General features: G+C 39.4%; 2 long non-coding RNA genes across 3 annotated transcripts; one reads left to right on the top strand and one right to left on the bottom strand.

The window, feature by feature from the left end:
• Nucleotides 1-322: 322 nt before the first annotated feature.
• On the bottom strand, nt 323-15,503 carry LOC135412177 (uncharacterized). The gene is made up of 4 exons (XR_010429523.1): nt 15,323-15,503; nt 7,115-7,177; nt 2,967-3,142; nt 323-660 (listed from the first exon to the last, which is right to left on the bottom strand). It is a non-coding gene; the product is annotated as an uncharacterized LOC135412177 (long non-coding RNA).
• LOC135412178 (uncharacterized) lies at nt 15,487-20,058 on the top strand. 2 transcript variants are annotated; one of them, XR_010429524.1, is made up of 3 exons: nt 15,487-15,558; nt 16,813-17,036; nt 19,682-20,058. It is a non-coding gene; the product is annotated as an uncharacterized LOC135412178 (long non-coding RNA). The 2 variants fall into 2 exon arrangements; XR_010429525.1 differs by lacking the exon at nt 15,487-15,558 and adding an exon at nt 15,566-15,790.
• Nucleotides 20,059-20,384: the final 326 nt, after the last annotated feature.

Genomic DNA, 20,384 nt, shown 5'->3' with positions numbered 1-20,384 from the left:
CAGAAAAGAGATAAAGAATGCAAGTATTTACAATGATGATGGATTTTTGAAATAAAATTATGAATTAACTCTACTAAAAGATATTTAAGAAATTTTAAAATTTTTTGCAGATAGAAGTGAAGAGCAATTCTAACTTAAAGAGAGATACTCTTAACTTTTGTCAGTTCATTTTGAAGTTGGAGTCACAGTATGATTTTCCATACAAAAAAAATTAAATACATTTATTTCAAATAGTTTTTCCAGAGTCAATGAAATACTTCAGAAACATCACCACAAAGAAAACAAAAGTGGCAATAAAAATGAATCAACTGACTCAAAGACATTATTAGCAACAACTTCTATTGTCCAAAGGGGTAAAACATAACTCTGTTGATGGAATATAATGTCCAGCATTGGAGATAGGAGTCACAGTCATCAGACCCGGCAGCGATAACAACAATATTAACAGATAACTCATATTTATGTCAATTCACTCTGTGCCCCAAGAAAAGTCTAATATGATTCTCCTCTCTGCAGTTCCGTGTTGACATCAGAATTTCGACGGACAGCTTCAAAGGGAACAGAAACCACGTCACTTCTAGAAAAATAGTATTCTCAACTTTCATATTACAGCAGGCATTGGAGCAGATTCGAAGGAGATGTCGGATCAAAGGATTCAGCCTGAAATAAATAAAAATTACACAAGTCTTTTCTCCTCAGTAGAATAGTAACTCAAAGCTTGCCTCAATGAAAATGACTTTTGATCTTTGTTATTTAACTGGATTTGAGCTGGTAGGTTTTATGTAGAGTTTGCATTTAAGATCTGCAGTCCTAGTTTTGGAAGCTGAGAATGTTTCTGGGCTAATGGGGGAACACACAATACTTAGTGTAGAAAATATCTACATATAACAATTATGGGAAGTACTACAGGTCCACTATTTCCTGATGGAGATGTTCATATGAACCATTAAGCAACACATCAATTTCATGTTAGCAGAGTTCTCATTTTCATGTTAGCAGAGTTCTCATTTTCAGTATTGCTGTAGGATTTTGGAACAAAGAATTGCTAAGAAATATCACAGCACAGAAAGATTATTATAAGATGCTTTCAACACAGACTTCTGCCAGAAATGGTGTTTAATATGAGATATGTCACATATATTTTTTACATTGATTTCACCTGACTGCTTGTGCTATATTAATTCTAAGATATTATGCATATAAACCGTATGTTTTTTATTAAATCCCTTGTTGAGATTGCTGTGTACAGTTTCATTAAGGACATTAAAAATGTGTATTAACTGGTGCCTGTGTGGTTCTCTTAGTGGATTTTTAAAGTGTTGTTTTAAATTTTTGAAGTGTTGCTGAGCTATAAATTCTCCCATAACTGAAACTGTAGGTTCTGAAAGATTTCCTGTGGGACACTTTTAGCTTTTGCCTCATGGAGTTAATAAATAAGGTAAGTAACAGTCTTATAAGGTAAGTAGTAGTCAAGAGGAAAATGCATTTGAGTGGAAGTATTGCACTAACTCATTGAAGTGCAAAGACCCATTAGATATTACAGGTTTCATTCTTGATTGCAGGTACAAATGTAGTCTTGTCCCAGACCAGCAGCCTCCAGCTGCAGTCTGTTCCCCATCTCCTGCTTCGTTATCTGACCAAAGGTACCATGACAATGTCCATAGAGCAACAAAATAAGTGCTTTGGAAAGAAACATCTGGATCTCTTTTGGGAGCAAGATCTGTATTTACCTGGCCACCATTTTGAGTGGTCCTGAAGGTGGTTCAGAAGGATATGGTTTCTCTGAATCCCTTGGGGTGAAAGGATGATCTTTGAGAAAGTCAAGCACTTAAATTGTTTTCTAATATGAAGCAGATCTATTTTATATTTATTTGAAATTTCTTTCAGGTGTCTCCAAACCAATAAAATCCAAAGTCATGCTAAGTGCAAACAAAACTTTTGCCAGAAAATGTTCTCGTCAGACCTCACATAATTTAACTTTTTTAACTTATTTATTTCTTCACATAAAAGCTTCCATTCACTCCTTGTATTTTTATTGGTTTTTTTTTAATGCTAACAAACCCAAATCACAAATCTGATTCAGCTTCTCACAGAAAAAAAATAAATTATCATTACACCAAATGAAAAATCAAACCTATGTGTTTGTCAGAATACATATTTTAAACTTTCAGATCATTCAGTCAATTCATTTATTTTGATTTCAAAATGATCGATTCCACTCAAGAACAAATGCTTGGAGAATGTGGCTGTGGTGTTGCTTCTAAGACTGTTCAGTGTGTGACCTGGACATTCACCATGTGATGTACAATCAAAACAGATTCCAGGAGTCAGATTATGAGCCCAATCACCGTGAAGCAAAGCTAAAAACAAAATGAAGGATGTCCTGAGTGACTGGGGTTGGAATCCCCCACTGTCATGTCTCACTCCTAAGTAGAAGGGAGCACCCAAGATTTGTAGATGGAACAGCAAAAGGAACAGCAAAAGCCAGAAGGCTCCAAAAGACCCTACAAATTTGGTTAGCAAATTACACACTCAGCATGGAAATTGGTATATGTGTTGCTCCTTCTAATAGTAAGATAAATGAAAGAATAAGAGAAAAGAGGGAAGAGAGAGAGAGAGAGATCAAATAGGAGAGAAAAGGAGAACACCGTTCATGGGTCCAGACTTGATCCAGCCCATGGGATGTCCAGGGCCCTGGGGGCAGCACCTGAACTCTGTGGGTAACCCTTTTTATAGACAAGTTTTCCCTGCCCTGGGGCTGGTTTTCTTACTTCTTATGCAAATGAGTTATCATGCACAGTCCATTCTTCTAGACTTTTCTGAAAATGGGCCAAAGGGCTTTCAGCATCTTTGTTGGTCTTGATGACCCTCTTTGTTGGTCTTGATGACTCATCCTGCCTGCTCCTTTACCCCATCCCTCAATGGACCAAAAAAGGGAAGCTGACCCCCACAAAGTGCTATCCTACTTCTGCACAGCCTCCTTCTCCAGCCAGATACTGTTCTAACTTGCCCACTTGCACAAGAGTCATCAGTTTTTTAGACATTGCAGTGCCCAGGCTTCTACATCCTACTTTACTGTAGGTTTTTTCATAGTGTGCACTATTTCCATTTAGCAGTTGATTGGCATTTGCTGACAGCTTTGCTAGAACAGAGCAGCAAAAACAGGTGAGATTTTTGAGAAAAGGTGCAAGACAAGTTAAATCAAAAATAACACCTGTAGGAGCAATGAAAACCTTTCATCTCCCCTCACTGAATGTATTTCTTAACACACTAATAGATCTTCTTCACAAAGTGTGAGCTTCAAGAAAATTAGGTATTATAGGACCAAGATTTAAAATAGTATCTGTGTTAATATTATCATTGTTCAAATTGAAATTTCTACAATAGTCTGATTTGATAAATAAACCAAACAAGTATGTTTAAATATGGGCAAGAACACCCAAATATACTAATTTTCACTTCCACTTTCCAAATCTATTACACATGTGCCAAGTTATTTGATGCAGTGGAATCTGTCAAGAAATCTCTTCACTGAAAGCGTGGTCAGGCATTGGAATAAGTTGTCCGGGGAAGCAAAGGAATCACTGTCTTTGAAGTGTTCAAAAACATGTAGATGTGGTGCTTAGGGACATGGTTTAGTGGTGGACCTGGCAATGCTGGATTAATGGTTGGACTCAATGATCTTAAGATGTCTTTTCTAACATAAATGATTCTATGATTCTAAGTATGCATTTTGTCCCTATACTCAGCATTAAAAAGGTGCCAGAAGATGTGAGCAGAGACAGGCCATGCATGGCTTAGTGCAGTAGAGAGAGCATGAAACTCCCTGAGTTTCAAAGAGTCACAACTCACTGAGAAATGACACAGCAAATAAGACAATATAAACTCCATAGCAGTCATCTGTCTGACTAAGTTAAACCCTCAAAATGAGGAAGATGAAGTTCCCTCTGGATGCTTCAAAGGCATCTTCCTGTGTTTATAAAAATGTACACACACTCAAGCATCAAAGTATGTGCTTTCTCTGCAAATTCCCCTTCTCTAGTTAAGCCCTTAGTGAAACCTCAGTAGGCATAGATTAATCTTGGGTAAGTGTTATTTGAGATAACAATTGAAAAATATGATCCCTTTCTGTGGCATCACAAAAGATTAGTTATTTAGAAGAAAACAACTTCCTTGCTAACTTTGTCAGCTGACAGGTTTAAGGAGCTGCTTCTATGACAGAAGTGCTTCAGTGGAGGCTTAATGGCCATGGGTAAAGGAAACTTTGCTATCACAGCATTTACTGCATAGGACCTTGAGATCAACAGTGGATGACTATCTTTGTGTTTTCAATTCAGCCCTGCTCAACAATATTCAACTCACTTCTAAATCAGAACCTAAAATCTACCTTATGTGAAAACAAACACTGTTATCACCTTACATCATGTTGGAACCTGCCGTGGACATAAAATAGCACTGAATTGTTATTATTAGATATAATTGAAAGAAATGAGATCAAAATAACTGCCTTATTTGGGAGCTGTCTGGTCAGCAATGTCTCTACTTACTATCCTAATATCCTAATGTAAGCCTCAGCAGCACACATTTCATACTTCTGGTCTGAACTTGGCACGTGTTCATTCTACTGCAGAAATACAAGGAAGGACATTTGGCTTCCTAGATCAGTGGATAAGGACCTGGAAGGTCAGTGTATTGGGATATGTATTTACTGGATTAGCAATTCTGCAAAGTCATCTTAAGAAATGCAGAGAAATGCTTCTATCTTGCTTGGCTTGATGCCTTGCTATTCATAAAAACAGAATCCATGACCTTTTCATTTAAAGGCTTTTGCCTCCTGTCTGAATCTTAAATCAATCCTGTTGCCTCTGAGCATTGCACATTTAATTCTTAAAATCTCCTCTTGAATTTGCCTCAAATACTCAAAGTCAACACTGCCTACAGAAGAAAACTCCTTATATCTCAGTGTCTGAAAATAATAGAAACACATTGTCTAAGAGAGGTTTCCCTTATATGGCTATGGAAATTACTTTGGAGTTTGCCAGCCTGTCCTATGCTGCTCAGCGTCTCAGCTCCCATAAATCCCAAGGATTACCATGCAGGAGTAAGATGCTTTTAATCATTAATGAATCCAATCAGGTTGGGAATTGTTGTAGCATATGACTTTGAACAGTAGCAATACAAACACACACAGGTCAAGATTGAACTTCTACAGAGCAAAAAGTGTAAATTGTGGTTAAATGACAAGGAAAGGGAGGTAACATATGAGGTATGTTTGGACAGAGGTTCTGGCTGTCTAGCTCACATCTGAAAGCTTATATGCATTGTATAGACCAGATGACTGCTTTTAGATAGCTAAACTTATCTGGTAAGATCCTGACCCTTAATGAAGGGTAATATTTTATTTAACATGGAAAGTGGAGGGATCAATCATGGGTTCATTCACATTTAGTAACGGACTAAACATATCAACTTAGGTGCAATAACAGTTGACACACGTGCAGATGAAGAAAATGAGTCATAGAATCATAGAAAGGATGAGTTGGAAGGAACCTTTAAAGATCATTGGTTCCAAACCCCTCCTGCCATGGACAGGGACACCTTCCACTACACCAGGTTACTCAGAGCCCCATCCAACCTGGCCTTGAACACTTCCAGAAATGGAGCATTCACAACTTCTCTGGGCAACCTGTGCCAGTGCCTCACCACTGTCAGAGAAAAAGATTTCTTCCTAGTACCTAATCTAAATCTGCTCTCTGTCAGTTTGAAGCCATTCCCCCTTGTCCTATCACTCCATGCCCTTGACAACAGTCTGTCTCCAGCTCTCTTGTAGCCTTCTAGGCATTTAAGGGCCTCTAAGGTCTCCCTGTAGCCTTCTCTTCTATGAGCTGAACAATCCTTTACTTTCAAGTAAAGGTTTACTGTTTCAACTCATCAAGCTACCTTATAGGAGGAAAAAAAATATTATTTTTTGAAAGCTACGTGCATTTATAGGTTAAGAAATTTTTTTTAAGTAAATTATATTTTAGTGTAAGTTTATTATAATTCATTGTGTTCTTGTTTGTAAGGCATGTGTTTAATACTTTAATCCCTTCGTGTCTTAACATGCTTAAAATATTGACAAGCTCCATGGCCTAGTTCCATTTACAGAATGCAATGTCATAATTCTAAAGGAGAAATTGGCAGAGAAAATTTTATTTTGCTTCAGTTGAACAACTGAAAGTAGGTATTATAAGAAGGAGGACCAGATAAGCATGGTAACAGGTGGGTGATTGGTACATGTACCTGAAACTAAGGAGTGAAACATTAACCCAGAAAGGTTCCACAGAAACACTACCATATGACTTCAAAGTTTCTAGTCCCCAGAAAGGATGACCAGCTGGAAAAACTGCATAACTCCATGTAGTTTGATATTTCTAGAGACTTGCAGCAACTGTCTAGTCCTGTATATCACAGGAGCTCTAAAACCAACTTTTGCTTTAGAAATATCCTTGCCTGAAATCCTAAAAATCGTAAAAGCTGACATGAGGACTTGAACACAGGGATGAAAGGGATCTCCTTGAAAATTTGTGGAAATAATACAACTAAGTCCAAGCACTCCTACTTTCACTGAAAAGGCAGGTGTTGGTTTGGGAGAACTTGCAGATGAAGGAAAAATCACAGGATAGCTGGAGTGGGCATTCTTTACTCTAAGGGTGGTGGAAGTTCTTTTACTATAAGGGTGGTGAAGCACTGGATTGAGTTGCCCAAACTGACTGTGGATTCACCATCCCTGGAGGTGTTCAAGACCAGGCTGGATGGGGCTCTGAGTAACCTGGTCTAGTGGATGGCATTCCTGCCCATGGCAGGGGAGTTGGAAGTAGATGATATTTCATAGCTCTTACAAGTCAAACCATTCTGTGACTCTGACATCAAGAATGACCCTTCCATGGAGGTGTCTATACCTGTGAGTCCACTGGCATTGGAAGTGTCTAAGCAACTTTTGTCATCTGCACAGATCTCAGCTCTGTTCCTTAAACATGGTTGTCTAGCCCCATTGTGCTCTTGAGCCCAGTTGTCATTTATACCAGTCCCACATGCTCGTAGTTTTGACCTCTGCTCAAAATCACACTCTTACCTTGGAGTGTCTGGGAAGTAATGGAGGTGAATAAATATATCTGTTCTCTTTTTATTTGTCATGCTGTAAAAGAAAATAAAGTTGAAGAGCTATGATAGATTGCTGAAGAAGCATGCCAATAGCTGATTTGTTTTCAGCAAAACTCACTTCCTGTTATTCAGTTAAAAAAAGAAAATTACTGCATTTCAAATACGCTCTATTTTAGAATTTCATAAGTAGCCTCAAATTCTGTGGCAATCATGAAATTTGCTTTCCTTATTCAGATATTTCAGTATATTCTGTTCCACAATAAATTAATTAGGCATTTTTTTCATATCCTGTCCCAGTGACTTCCACTGTGCATCTGAGCTTTAATTAATCTGCAATTGCTCTTTCATCCAAAACACTTAAACATACATAATTTTAAATACTGAGGAATATTGACTGATTTCAGTAGGATTCTTTATATGTTTCAAATTATGTGTGTGCTGAAAATAGGGCAAAATCTAGTTCTTAGCCTCCAACTAGACTTTGTTCCACTTATCACCATCTTCTGGGCATGGCCATTCAAAGAGTTGACAGAATAAATTATGGGACTGAAGAAAGCAGGAAAAAATGTTTTGTGTATTAAGACCTTGTCCCATATCTCATCCGGTAAGAATGGAGTAACATCTCATTCCATTGATATCAGTAACATTAGTTCTGAATTTCATGGAGAAGAATTACATGTAATTGCATTTAATTAAATATTAACCCGTTCTGAGAGTCCTGTAGTCAGGAAGGACTCATACTAAGTTACCAAAGCTCCACACTGTAAGTTTGGTCTTATTGATCCAAAATTGTGAATATTCCAGCACTGTTCTGCACATTTATAAATGTTGTCACAAGAAGTTAGCACTGAATTGTCATTTCTACAAAAAATTCCTACAAAAAATTCCTATCAGTATTTTAATGAAAAACGATACATTATTTCTTTATCAGTCAAGCAAAATATTGAGCTAAATAATGAGCTTAATTTTTTCACTTGTGTGAATTACTTACTTGGAGTAATATAAGTGCCTCTACTCTCCTGCTTGTTTGATGATTCTCTAATTATTTTTCCTAAAGCTTTTGTAGCATAATTTCACTTCCCCGGCATTTCTTTCTCAGGGTCTCAAAAGATCCAGCAGCAGTTTGAATTAAAATCTTTATTCATTATTTTAAGCATTAAACAATTTTACTCATCTCTTACATGTCACTGCCATTCAAGAATCTCAAAGACTTTAGAAATTGTATCAGCTCAATTTAATTTACAGGCAAATGAAGATAAAAAGCAATAGAGTGACTGGACCAAAATTAACCAGTAAGTCTGTGGCAAAATTGTCAGTGGCACTGCGATCTTCTGTATTTCATCACACAGATGCTTTCACTAAGCCTTTCACTTTTTTTTTAGTTCCCAGGGAATAGAGGAAGGTGCCTAAGGAGTTCAGTTGTGTTATTATGACACTGTGCTTGGCTGTGTTGGTCTCAGGAGGGAAACTTTTATACTCTATGTACTTTCCTGCAGCTTGTACCAGGAATGTGGATAATCCAGAGGGAGCATTTTTCAGGAGCAATTTTCAGAGAAAAGTAATGGTACTTATGAGTCATGCCACCTGAAAAAAAGCCAGGTATGTGGAAATGTTCGTAATTCAATATCAAGACACCTTAGGTGGCCTTCCAAGACACCCAGCATCATGGAAGGACATGAAGGACTCCAGCAAGTGCATAGTTGGCATATGTGGCACAAGATAAAACCTACAGGAAAGACTTCTTCTGGAACAATAGATGGGGATAGACAGGATTTCATAGGGCATCCTAAGTGACACAAGACATGTGTTTGGACATCTATACCACAGCCCCAGCCACTGGGTACACAAATGTCTCTAAACTCTGCTGACTACAGCACAGCTAAGCCTCAAGAGCCTATATATACCTTTATATAAGCAGCTAAATTTAGGCACTTAACTTCAAACTGTTTAAATCTAGTTTAAATTTCAACCAAAATCATAAAGCCCATAAATTGTTTCACTTGACATGCCAAGTGCATTTGACAAAGGTCTGAATGTGACTTCTCTAGAGAAAGGTGTTTCTTCAGTAAATTATTATGGAACTAGTTCAACTTTGTGCGTGTTTCTGGTGGGCTGACATATAGCTTTTCTTTATTAAGCATCACAGTTTTTCTCCTACTTTTAATTGTCCTCCAGATGTTCCTGACAGCTGCTAGAAGACTATGCCATCTGAGCACTCATCAAACACACACAAAAACCAGGCTAAAGGAGAAAGAGTTGCTCTGCCTGCATGAGTACATATGCAATATGAGCACCCACATCTGAGCCAATCACTGCCTTTTCTAGGCCAGTAAAAAACAGTACATAGAGAGCCCTTGGCAACTAGGTCTAACATTGCAGTTCCTCTTGCTTTGAGCAGAGGGGTGCTCTAAATGGCATGCAGTAATCAGTTCCAGCTTAATTTTTTTCTCAGTTAATATTTCTTGGTTTTCTCATAAATATGCACTTACTGTCCTGTGAGTCATCAGAGCTTTTTTGGACATTTAAGCTAGAAGGAAGGAGATTAAAAGTACTTACTTTTCTCTGTTTTCTATAAAAGAAGCCTAGAAGATCAACTCAAATGAAGATGTTTATATTGAAAACATCTTCATTTGATTAGCATTGTTCGGAGCACTGGGTGGAGAAGCAATACTCTAATTGTCTGAGCTTCTGTTTAAAATTGATAGCATTTAAAAAATTCTGGTCTGTATTTTTCAATAATATTGTGTAAGATAAGAAAAACCACAACAGTTAATTATTTTTAATGCCATTCCCAGCTATGCCCTAACTCAGTAATACTGAAACTAAAAATTGTGGCAGAGATGATTCAATGGCTATACATTTTCTAACCTTTCATTTCAACCTATCAAACCCTATGGCATCAGCTGACTGTGTAATGAAGCTCACTGTTGTGAGAGGCAGCTGACATCTGTACTGCTCGACTAATTAGTAGCATTGCCTTAACTGGCCCAATATGACCACAGCCATGCCATTAAATTCTGATTTAATCAGAAAAAATGGGTAAATGCACTCAAATTGCTTATTAGGGATGATGTACAGTCTATAACAACTCTTCAGCATGCACAGGAATCACATGGGAAAATATCAGGGGTCCCCATTAAGAGTATTTGACAATCAAATTCCAATGCCCAGCCCATGGTACTTTTTACCTCTAGAATCATAGAATCAGAGAATCAGTCTCTAGATATACCTGTAAAATATCCCAAGGTTTCCTGCATGAGTTATCATTTCAGCTGCAGACAATATCCTTGATTTATAAAAAATAAAGTAACAAGTTTGGTGCACACTTTGAGCCAAATCTTTTCATAATTTCAAAGAAACATTTAGGTGTACAGAGAAGTAGTCAGGGACATAGAATACGAATAGAAAGTACATTTCCCCAGGATCTTCCAAAGAAATATGTTCATCTATAAAGTCATAAAATGCATTTTCTGCAAGGAGTATAATTTCTTTACAATATCTGTTACTGAAATAGCCTAAAATTGGGAGCTTTCGGATATGCATTCTAGCTGTCATCATGTTTGAACATTCTGTTTCTAATCTGGCTGTCTTAAAAGGTTTAATTGCAAAGGATAGAACTAAATTAAAGACAAACTTTCAACTGCATTTAAGCTATGTGAGGTAATTATAGTCACTGAAAGCAAACTCCAAAATGGCACAGTGTCTATACTGTTAATTACACTTCGCTCACAAATACGAGCTTAATTGTCCATATCAAATGGCATCGTCACGTTTAATTATGTAAAATATTGTAAAATGTACAATAGCATCACTAATTCATGACATGAAGTGAGTCCTCCTGAATATAAGAAATGCCATCTCTGGACCAACTACAAAACATGCACATCTTCTAAAGTCAGCAATGTCACTTTGTAGACATTCATAATGTTTCTTCTCACCGAAGACCAGAGTATTTGAGCATTTGATGTTCACCTAAAAATAAACAGGGCAAATCAAAAACTGCACATTTGTCATAAGAAGGTATTAAAAGAAAGGTTAAAATTCAAACAGTTGCAGTGCAGAGAGAGGTATATCTCTCTAATCATTTATGTTCATGGTTCTGTAAGAATCAGGACCTGATTATAAGAAAGGACAAGATAATTAGGATTTCTTGCTATGGCTTGCACAGTTTTATGGCTCCCAACCCGATGCTTCCTCGGGGAAGGAAGAACAGTTCTATATGTGGATCTGAAAGCACATAATGTAGTACATCCTAGGGAAAACAGCAGCTCAAAGGCTGCTTGATCCTCCCTGTTCAGCAGCAGCTGAACCAAAGCCTCCCAGAACTCTGGGATGGGGCAGCTGACTACTCTCATTGTCCCCTCAAGGAGCCCCCAAAGCAGAAATCAGAGGCTGCTGCACATCATTCAACATCTGCTGCTTGTTGCCTCTGGTAACTGGGCTCATGAACCTCAAGGAGTATCATGTATTTTATTTAGGCCTCTTTAATAAAACAGCCTGGGAGCAGGGAGCAGAGCCTGTCATTCCCCAGTCATGTCTCATGACCAAATTTTCACTTCTTGTTCTCCCTGTGTCCCCAATAAATTTTGCGGGCTTGTCTTCGCAGTCTCAACTAGTAGGAAGTAGGGAGTTCCTGCAGATGTTTTTAGTTAATAGCTAGCTGGTTCAAGCACTTCTACTTGAAAAAAGAGTAGCTGAGGCTGAAGAACTTCAGATTGAGGAGCTCAGATGTCCTCCATCCTTGTTGAAAACAATAACTATCACAGTTCTTACAAAAAAAAGCAACCTTCTTTCTCTATTGCCTCTCTGTTCAAATGGAAAATGAGCCAGCTGTGTGTATGCAAAAGTAGAATTCAAGTACATGAATCTACCTTTTGTATAGGTGCCTACATCTAAGACAGAAGGAGGACTTTAAAAACACTACTCTAATATGTTATTCCTGTTTAATATCTTTTACATCATCATACTAGTATGAAGAGTCTGTGTGTTGCCTTACACTGTACTGGGCTTTATTTATGTATAAGGTGGCAGTGGACCTCTAGAGTCATTGATTCCATTCCTCTTTCTGTATTTGTCTTTTACCTGTTTACAAACAACTCCCACGTGTTCCCTTAATTGTCCCATGTGCCTACTATGTCACAGGGAAGGAAAGGCCTGGACTTAGAAGAGGAACTCAAAGAGAAATCGAGTGTTGTAACAGTGACAATAGTCTGGGACAAAATGTGTTTGCGGGAGTTCATTGAATAGAATTGAATGGTGTAGTTGAACTGGGATTCCTGAACAAGTATAGCCTAGTAATTTTGACAGATTATGATGACACTCTGGACAACAGTTCTGACAAGAAAAACACATGGATCACATCAGACATAGATGTGGCTAGAGGTTCTAGAAGGAAGAGTGGCAAAAGTGACACCCAGACAATGGGTTTCAGTAAACAGGAAATGCTGAGTCTTTAACCACAAACTTTTTTTTATAATTAAAAGACTCAGTGTTTAATTATACTATTATCAGTGGCTGCAGGTCTGTTTAGAGCTTATAAACGTGAAGCAGATACCAAATCCCTCTTGTTCCTTAAATCACTAAACCACAGTTTGCCAGACCCTCGGTGAAATACCTTCAGAATTTCCTGTCTTTTTATTTTATCTTCCTGAGCATTTGCTATACCAGAGATATGCTTACACTATGCACGGATTAGCACAGATCAGGGACCACTCTTGATGTTGGAAAATTTGGACATGGCCACTGCTTTTGAAAAGCAGGGTGTTAGAAGGGTTAGCCATGTGAGTAAAAATGAACAGTCCTCACTTAATTTACTAGTTATAACTATAGCTCATAGGTATTTGGTTTGGTCCAGAATGGTTATTCTCACATTTTAAACTTGTAAAAAATCCATAGAATCATGAAAAATAGAGATGAAATGTGTTACCTACTTTATATTTGTTCCAAGGCCATATCAGCATTATTTAAACCTCTCCACAGATCCTGTTACTATTACACAGTAGTATAATATGATGACATTTCTGCAATCCATTCATCATAGGCTTTTCATGCAGCAGGAATTGTACTTGGAAGAAGGTCTGCAATGGTGCTGAACTGCTTTTTAATTGCTTCTTTCGGTGTATTTAACAGGAGGCAATTTCTTCCTAGTCATCATCTCTGGAGAGTCAGCAAATACATGGATTTTTATAGGTTTTTTTCTGTCTGATGCGGTTTTGAAAGAGTGCAAGGAGGAAGGTGATGATGGCTGGCTGTACTTGAATTCAAGATCATAGCTAATGCAAAATTAAAGTAGAAAAGAAGCAGATGCTTCCTTACAAAGATAAGAAGAACAACTCTGGTTAAACATCCACTGTGGTTACATAGTTGGCAAAACGAGGCCCTTCCAACTTTCCAGATCTGCTGAGGCTGCCCATGCTTGCAGTAAGAAGCAGTGAATGGTCACAGTCCTGAAACCTGCTGTATTTCATTCTGCTGTTTTTGAGTTCAGCACAGCAGAGTGATTTACTCCCTGAGGCCCTGTAATACACATCCAATCTTCATCAAACACTTTTCATTACAGTTTCAGTTTCAGAATGAAAACTACCTTTAAAATCACAGATTTTTCTCTCTTGCAAAAGAAAAAAAAAATCCTTTCCATTCTTTTTTACTTGGGAATCAAACTCTTGAAAATCACTTTTTTTTTTCATTCCAGCCTACCTAGAAAGGCAAATAGAGGCTATTGTCAAAATGCATAACTTAACCATTAAATGAAAGTGATTTAGAAACCAATCATTTGGGAATAGAAAAAATCACAGGGTTCCATTCCAAGCACATTGCCAATAATAGCTGGAATTGAGAACATTGGCTTTGGTATGCCTTTTCTGAGTATAACGTAATTGAATCGACATGTTCCTATGGAAAGTTTTTATATTGATGAAACTGCACTTTCCCATTTAAAAAATGCCAGGTTTCATCCTGAGCACATGGAGTGAAGGTTTTTTGCAGCATCTCAAAATAAAATGGTAGACAGGATTATCCCTAAATCATCTTCCCACACAGTAGACAGATGCCAAAGATCAGCACTAGTTCCAGCATTAAAACTTCTACAACATCTTTAGCAGTTTGTGCTGCATCCACTCTGTCATCTCATTTGACATGTACATTGGCAGTGGGACCAAACCAGCCAAAACCACTTTGTGCAAAGCACTATATAATACACATTCAAGAGACTTTCACCTGCATCAGCCGAGATTAGGGGGAGTGAAACCAAAACAAAGGAATGTAGGATTGCAATGACCCTATTCATAATTCTCCTAGTGTTGAACATATAATTGATAAGCAGGTAGTGGAAAGATCTGACTGTACATGTACAGCAGAACATTTCAGCTCAGCAATATTTCTGTGCTCTTCAGTATTTTCTTCCAGCCAGAAGTGGAGTCTCTGTAAACTTCTGAAGTCCTGTGTAAACTGTTCTGTTTGGAATTGCAGTTCCCTATGTCTTTGTAAAGTTCATCCTTGCTTTTCAAGAGACAAACAAATGCTCGGGGCTGCTGGACCGGCAGATCCAGCGCCTGTGCTGCAACACACAGTCACTAACATCTGCCGAAGGGAGCGTGTGCCACCGTGTGGTGATGCAGCCTCACCACATCAGTCTCGTTGGTCACCACGACAGAGATGTAACCAAAGATAAATTTACAGTGAGGGAGAATCCTTCAGATCCCACCAATTTCCCTGCTCCCTTTAACACCTTGGAAGATGTCTGATAGGACAAGGGGTAATGGCCCCAAGTTGTGCCAAGGGATGTTCATGTTGGATATTAGGAATAATTTCTTCACTGGATGAGTGGTAAGGTGCTGGAACAGGCTCACCAGGGAAGTCATGGAGTCACCTTCCCTGGAAGTGTTCAAGAAACCGGTAGATCACTTTGTGATATGGTTTACTGGGCACAGTGGTATTTATTCAAAGGTTGGACTTGATCTTGGAGGACTTTTCCAACCTTTGTGATTCTATGTCTCAGGGGTTTTTTGTGTGTCTGTAGTATTGTTCCACTCAGTCAGAGCTTTTGAAGGCCAGCAGCAGCAAAAAGCCACACTGAGGCTGAGTTGGAGTGCCACCATGAAGATGTGACGTGGACTTCTGTGATGAAGGGAAGACCCCCAGGACTGCCACCACCCTCTCTGAGCATTCCCAGCCTCCTCACCCTCCCATGAGCCTGGCCAGCAGTAGGGACCCAGATCTATTCACAGGCAGGACCTGTGAATAGATCCACTGCATCTGCCTGAAGATGGGCTGATGCACAGGATGGATCCAGGCAGGAGCACAGTGCTCTGCCTTCTGCACCAACCCTTTGTGACATCTCATGGGCATCACGGAGATGGGAGATTCCAGCTTCACCAATACTGCAGAGAAGCTCCTGGCAAAGGGGAATCTTGTCAGGTGAGGTTTACTTTGATTGTGGATGAGGATGAAATGTCCTGAGCTTACCCATGCACATCTTCACCCTCCCTGACCTGTGCTCCTCCTGGGTAACTGGTGCCTACACTGGGTCCTTCCCAAAAGGGCATGGCAAAGCAGCGGCGCTGCCATGGGGAAAGGGCTCCAGACAGAACCTACACACGGATGCATAGCACCCCACAGCAGCTAAGTGCATTGGCCCAGTAATGTAGAGGTAAGAGGATGACCAATGTCCCATCATGTAGGATAACTCAGTAATGACCTTTATCATGAGATGTACAAGCTCTGGGAAGCAGCCGAATGCAGATGACATCACTCATTCGGAAACTCGACACAAACAGAAGTTATCATCTGAACTTGATAATGTTACTGATTTTCTACTCTAGAATTCCCAACATCTAATTCTGGGTTTTCTCCAGGGTATTTGATTATAACAGAGATTCTTAGAAATGTTAAAATATGTTTTTTACCCTGGAGAACTTATAAGGCAAGGAAAGGACCAAAATAGGATATGGATATCACCAAAGGGGAGGTGGGAAGGACTGCTGGAGGAAACCATCATTCTTTCAGTAAATTTTTGTAGGTGAAAGAGCTGGAAAAAAACAGAGTGGCTGTCCAGACTTTTTCAAGAAGTTGACACATCTTTAGAGGATGACTTTCATGAATACTTTCTTGCCTGTGACATTTCCATCATCTCCAGACAGATTGTTTTAAATCTAATCCTTGAACCACTGCACTATTGATCGCAGGCAGCCCCAGAGAAAGTAATTGGATCTTTTTTATTCTTCTCACAGTTTCCTCTCCTCCTCTTACACCTAAAAAAGCCTCTCCTCTGATTTCCCTCCAGCTTATCTCCATGTCCATCTGATCCTTCAGGTGACAGTACTCCTCACAGGAGGAGAGGAAACATTACAATCCAGAAGCTTCAGTATTTCCTTCTTCCCTCTAGATGGTGCCGTGGGCTTTCTCTGGATTAATGCAACTTCTTAAGGTCGAGGTTTTGGTGGAGAGGGATTCTGCAGGTAGACCTCAGTGGCTACTCTGGCAGAGGCTGTGCTGCCTTATAGTCAAGAGACAATATGGGAAGAGAAAACATAGCATTCTTCTTTTTTTTTTTTAATTTAGTGATTGCAGTCTGGGATAGAAGAATGCCCTTCTTTGTTGTAATGTCTTTGATATCTTTCCTTCTTTTTTCGTTGTATTTCACTTTTTCACCATCCTTTCTTTGTTGCCCAGAGTGGCCCCTTTCAGTGGAATATAAAACAAATCATGCAAGAGCATTAAACAGACCTTTGAGACGCAGGGAGCAGGAGTTATCTGTAGGTAATGCTGTCTGAACTAATCAAAGACGTACAGTGAAAGGAATGAAAGAAGGATGGTTCCTCCTAAAGTACATATCTGAAATAGAGCAGCACTGGCACCACAAGCAAAGCCCCATTTCCCTCCACAGACTGGAACAGGTGAGATGAATAACATTCAAAACTTCCATAGCAACTAAACAGCACTTTTTTTGCATTAAGTACCAGGCACAACATAGGCAAAAAACAGACAGAAAAGGATAGCATTGTTTTCTTGTGGTAAACCTGTAAGGACATTGTATTCACAACCCACAGGAGTAGTAGGTTCATTTTAGTAATGAAAAGATTCATTTTGAGAATGACCTGGATATGGCTCAAGTGTGGCCCAGAGTCCAGTTTCAGTGGTTGAGGCTTTCTTTGTTGGCCTAAAGAGTAACTCCAATGAGACCCACAGGCTCAACATTTGAATCCACACGTTTATCCCTGTGTAGACTTGTTCTGCTTTGACACATTATTACATCCGGAGGAAAAGATGACAGAGAGTCAGCATGGTTTTGGGTCTGGGCATTACAGTGAGTAAGAGGGAGGGACCAGAGCTGTGGGAAGAGAGCATGAGAAATCTGCCCAGGGCTGACAGGCAGGCCTGGGGTGGCAATTGCAATGGTTCCCACTAAGAGGTGCACTTTTCCATCACATTTATTCCTCTCCCTTCCTTCTATAGGTGTCATGAGGCAATAAAAATAAATGTATCTTTCCAAGAAAGATTCTGTAAGTGTAGCTTTGCACTGACAAATTGCAGCTGCAGTTTTAATAGGGAGGCACGTTTTTCCCTGGTCCTTTTTTTTTCCCCTGGGAAATGTACAAATTGCTGTTTTCTATGTCATTCTGCAGCAATGTCATCTGCAACTTTTCTCCTTTATTATAAGAGGGGGAGTAGGAGGAAATTGCTTGTCACCCAGTGGCGATATGCAGCTTTTATTTACATGGGAAAGCAATAAAATTGATCGTTTCTGGGATGAATATAAGTCACTTGGCTGGAGTTCAAGGTAAAAGGGCATGTGGGCAACCCTGTTTTCTAATCCATAAAGGAGGGGACCACTAGGCACAGGTCTGGTCTCTGCCTTGGGCAGGTCACTTACCTATATTTTATTTTAACCACATGAAAACAAAGCTTTAACATGAATTCGTTTCATAGAAGTCTTGTGATATTTAATTAGATGGTCTTGTAAAACTCTAGAGAGTTCTGAGCAGGAGAGTTGACACATCTTCATTTGATGGGCAAGTATTAAATAGATATTCAGAGACAGCTGATAGAGCTCTGCAAAGGGTCCTGACACATATTGGTTTTAAAACCATGTTGAAAAAGCAATGGCAGTAAGCACAGAAAGGGGCCATGGATTGAAGGATTTGGAAAAACACCTTACACTGGGAATCCTTTAAGAACTTTGACTGCAACTATATGATCTTTAAGGTCCCTTCCAACCCAAACCATTGTATAACTCCATGAATTCATTTTGTGTGAAGTGTTGGAGAGTGTCTGAGAGTACCAACCCCTTTATGAGTAAATATCAGAAAATACTGACGAGCTTTCAGAGCTCTTAAGAAGGCCATATTAAGAACAAGAACTAAACAACCTGTTCTCCTTAACCTAGGCTGCTTTAAGAAAGGGCAGTTTAAAAGTAAACAAACTGACAGCCGGTTCTCCATCTCCGAGGAATACATTCTGCTGTGGGACACAGTGGGATAGAGAGAAATTCAAGTTATCCAGTAACTATCCTCAGTGGCAAGTCAATTTTCAGTTACATGGTACTGTGTAAGGGATGGCTGGTAGAAATCACTAAACCTGCACAATCAGTCATTTTGGTAATCAACTGGAAACTTGGAAAATCAAGTTGAGCCACAGCAAGATGAAAGCATTTTCCTTCCCACATAGTGACCCAGTAATGAGAGACCAGGGCTGCTTTGCTGACAAGAATGTTAAATGCTGCGATTTTTGAGTGAGACAAATCTTGTGGGGAGAGTTAAGATCTCTGTCCACAAACTCTGTCCTGGTCACATACTTAGATCATGACCTCTAAAACAAGTCTGTCCTTGGATAATTCAAAGACCATTTTCACTTCATTCAGTCTCTTTTTACTCCAAGTTAGGTATTTATTTACACAAATTCCTCAGAAACAACAGGTTGAGTGGGTTTTTTCCATGGTGATGTGAACCCCAAAATATACTCACATGGGTTAACATTACTCTGGCAAATGCCATCCCATTCCCTCTGGCCATATCCACCATATGCAGTGTGAGGCCAGGCTGGATCAAGAGCATCCCAGCCCAGCTGCTGTGCCCAAGGAAGATGCCTGAACAACTGCTTTGCAGGCAATTCACCTTTTTCTGAAGTAGACAAGTCCTAAATAGTTGGTGTGACTCAGGGCTTGGAAGTGTCTGGGTCCGACCTCATTTTCCCAGTGTGTTTTCAGGCACTAGGATGAATAGCTCAGCTGCACTGTTTTGTCCCACTGAGATGTGACATTAGATATGTGTATTCCACCCTGAGCACCCCCTGCACTTAACCTCATGGAAGCCATTAAACTCCTTGTGCTGGTCATCCTCCCCTCTCCAGCTTACCCAAACTCAGTTTGAAAATGTGACTTATTGCAGTCAAGCTCCTCATAAAGAGAAAGATGCACCAAGCATGCCCTGTCAAAACCAGAGCATTCACATTTGTCAGTGGATGTCAGAAGAATAGACAGGCTAGCAAAATACACAACTGAATGTAGCTACTGTATTTTCTGAGGGACTATTTCTTACTGCAGAACCCATAAAATGTGCACTGCAGCTGTAGCAGAGCTCCTGAGAGACAAATGGCATCTCAGAGCATAACTCCATGCAGCAGCATTGCCGGGAAAGCAAGTTCAAAGGCATCCAGCTCTCTCCAGAGAACACAGCTATGTGAGACCCCACTGGATAGATGACTGGGTACCTGTTTTAGCACCAAAGTATTATAAAGAGCTTGTTCTGCCTCCAGGCAGTAATTTGCTGAAGCACACAAGACACATTTCCCATTGGAAGGATGAAAAGAAAACTTTCACCCCATTTTTTTTTTTTTGCGAAACACTGCATGATGTCATCTCTGAAAAGAGCTCTATTGTACATGTGGGCCATGGCAAATATGGATGGAAGAAAAGTAAAATGACAGCTTGTAGTGCTTCTATAAACACACATTAACCCTGCAGGTCCAAGGTTTCAGTTAACACCAAAGCCTGGGTTATACCAGACACCTTGAACTGAAATCCATAGGTATTGTGCAGCTTTCTTGTGGTGTTTTCTTAGCACAAAACTGGTGAAGTGTCTTGTCTATTTTTGCTTGCTTTATGAGAAGACTGGGAGTTCAGGAAAAAATCCAATTTTTGCCATTCACAGACAGACAGTGTGATGTGCTGTTTTCCCATTTGTTTAGATAGGTGAATATTTTTAATCTAGATTGTTACTTGGAAAGCAAATTAGATTTTTCCCAGG

The sequence above is a fragment of the Pseudopipra pipra genome, chromosome 3 (assembly GCF_036250125.1).
Source record: "Pseudopipra pipra isolate bDixPip1 chromosome 3, bDixPip1.hap1, whole genome shotgun sequence".
Lineage (NCBI taxonomy): Eukaryota > Metazoa > Chordata > Aves > Passeriformes > Pipridae > Pseudopipra > Pseudopipra pipra.
This window is presented reverse-complemented; position numbering and strand designations above follow the sequence as displayed.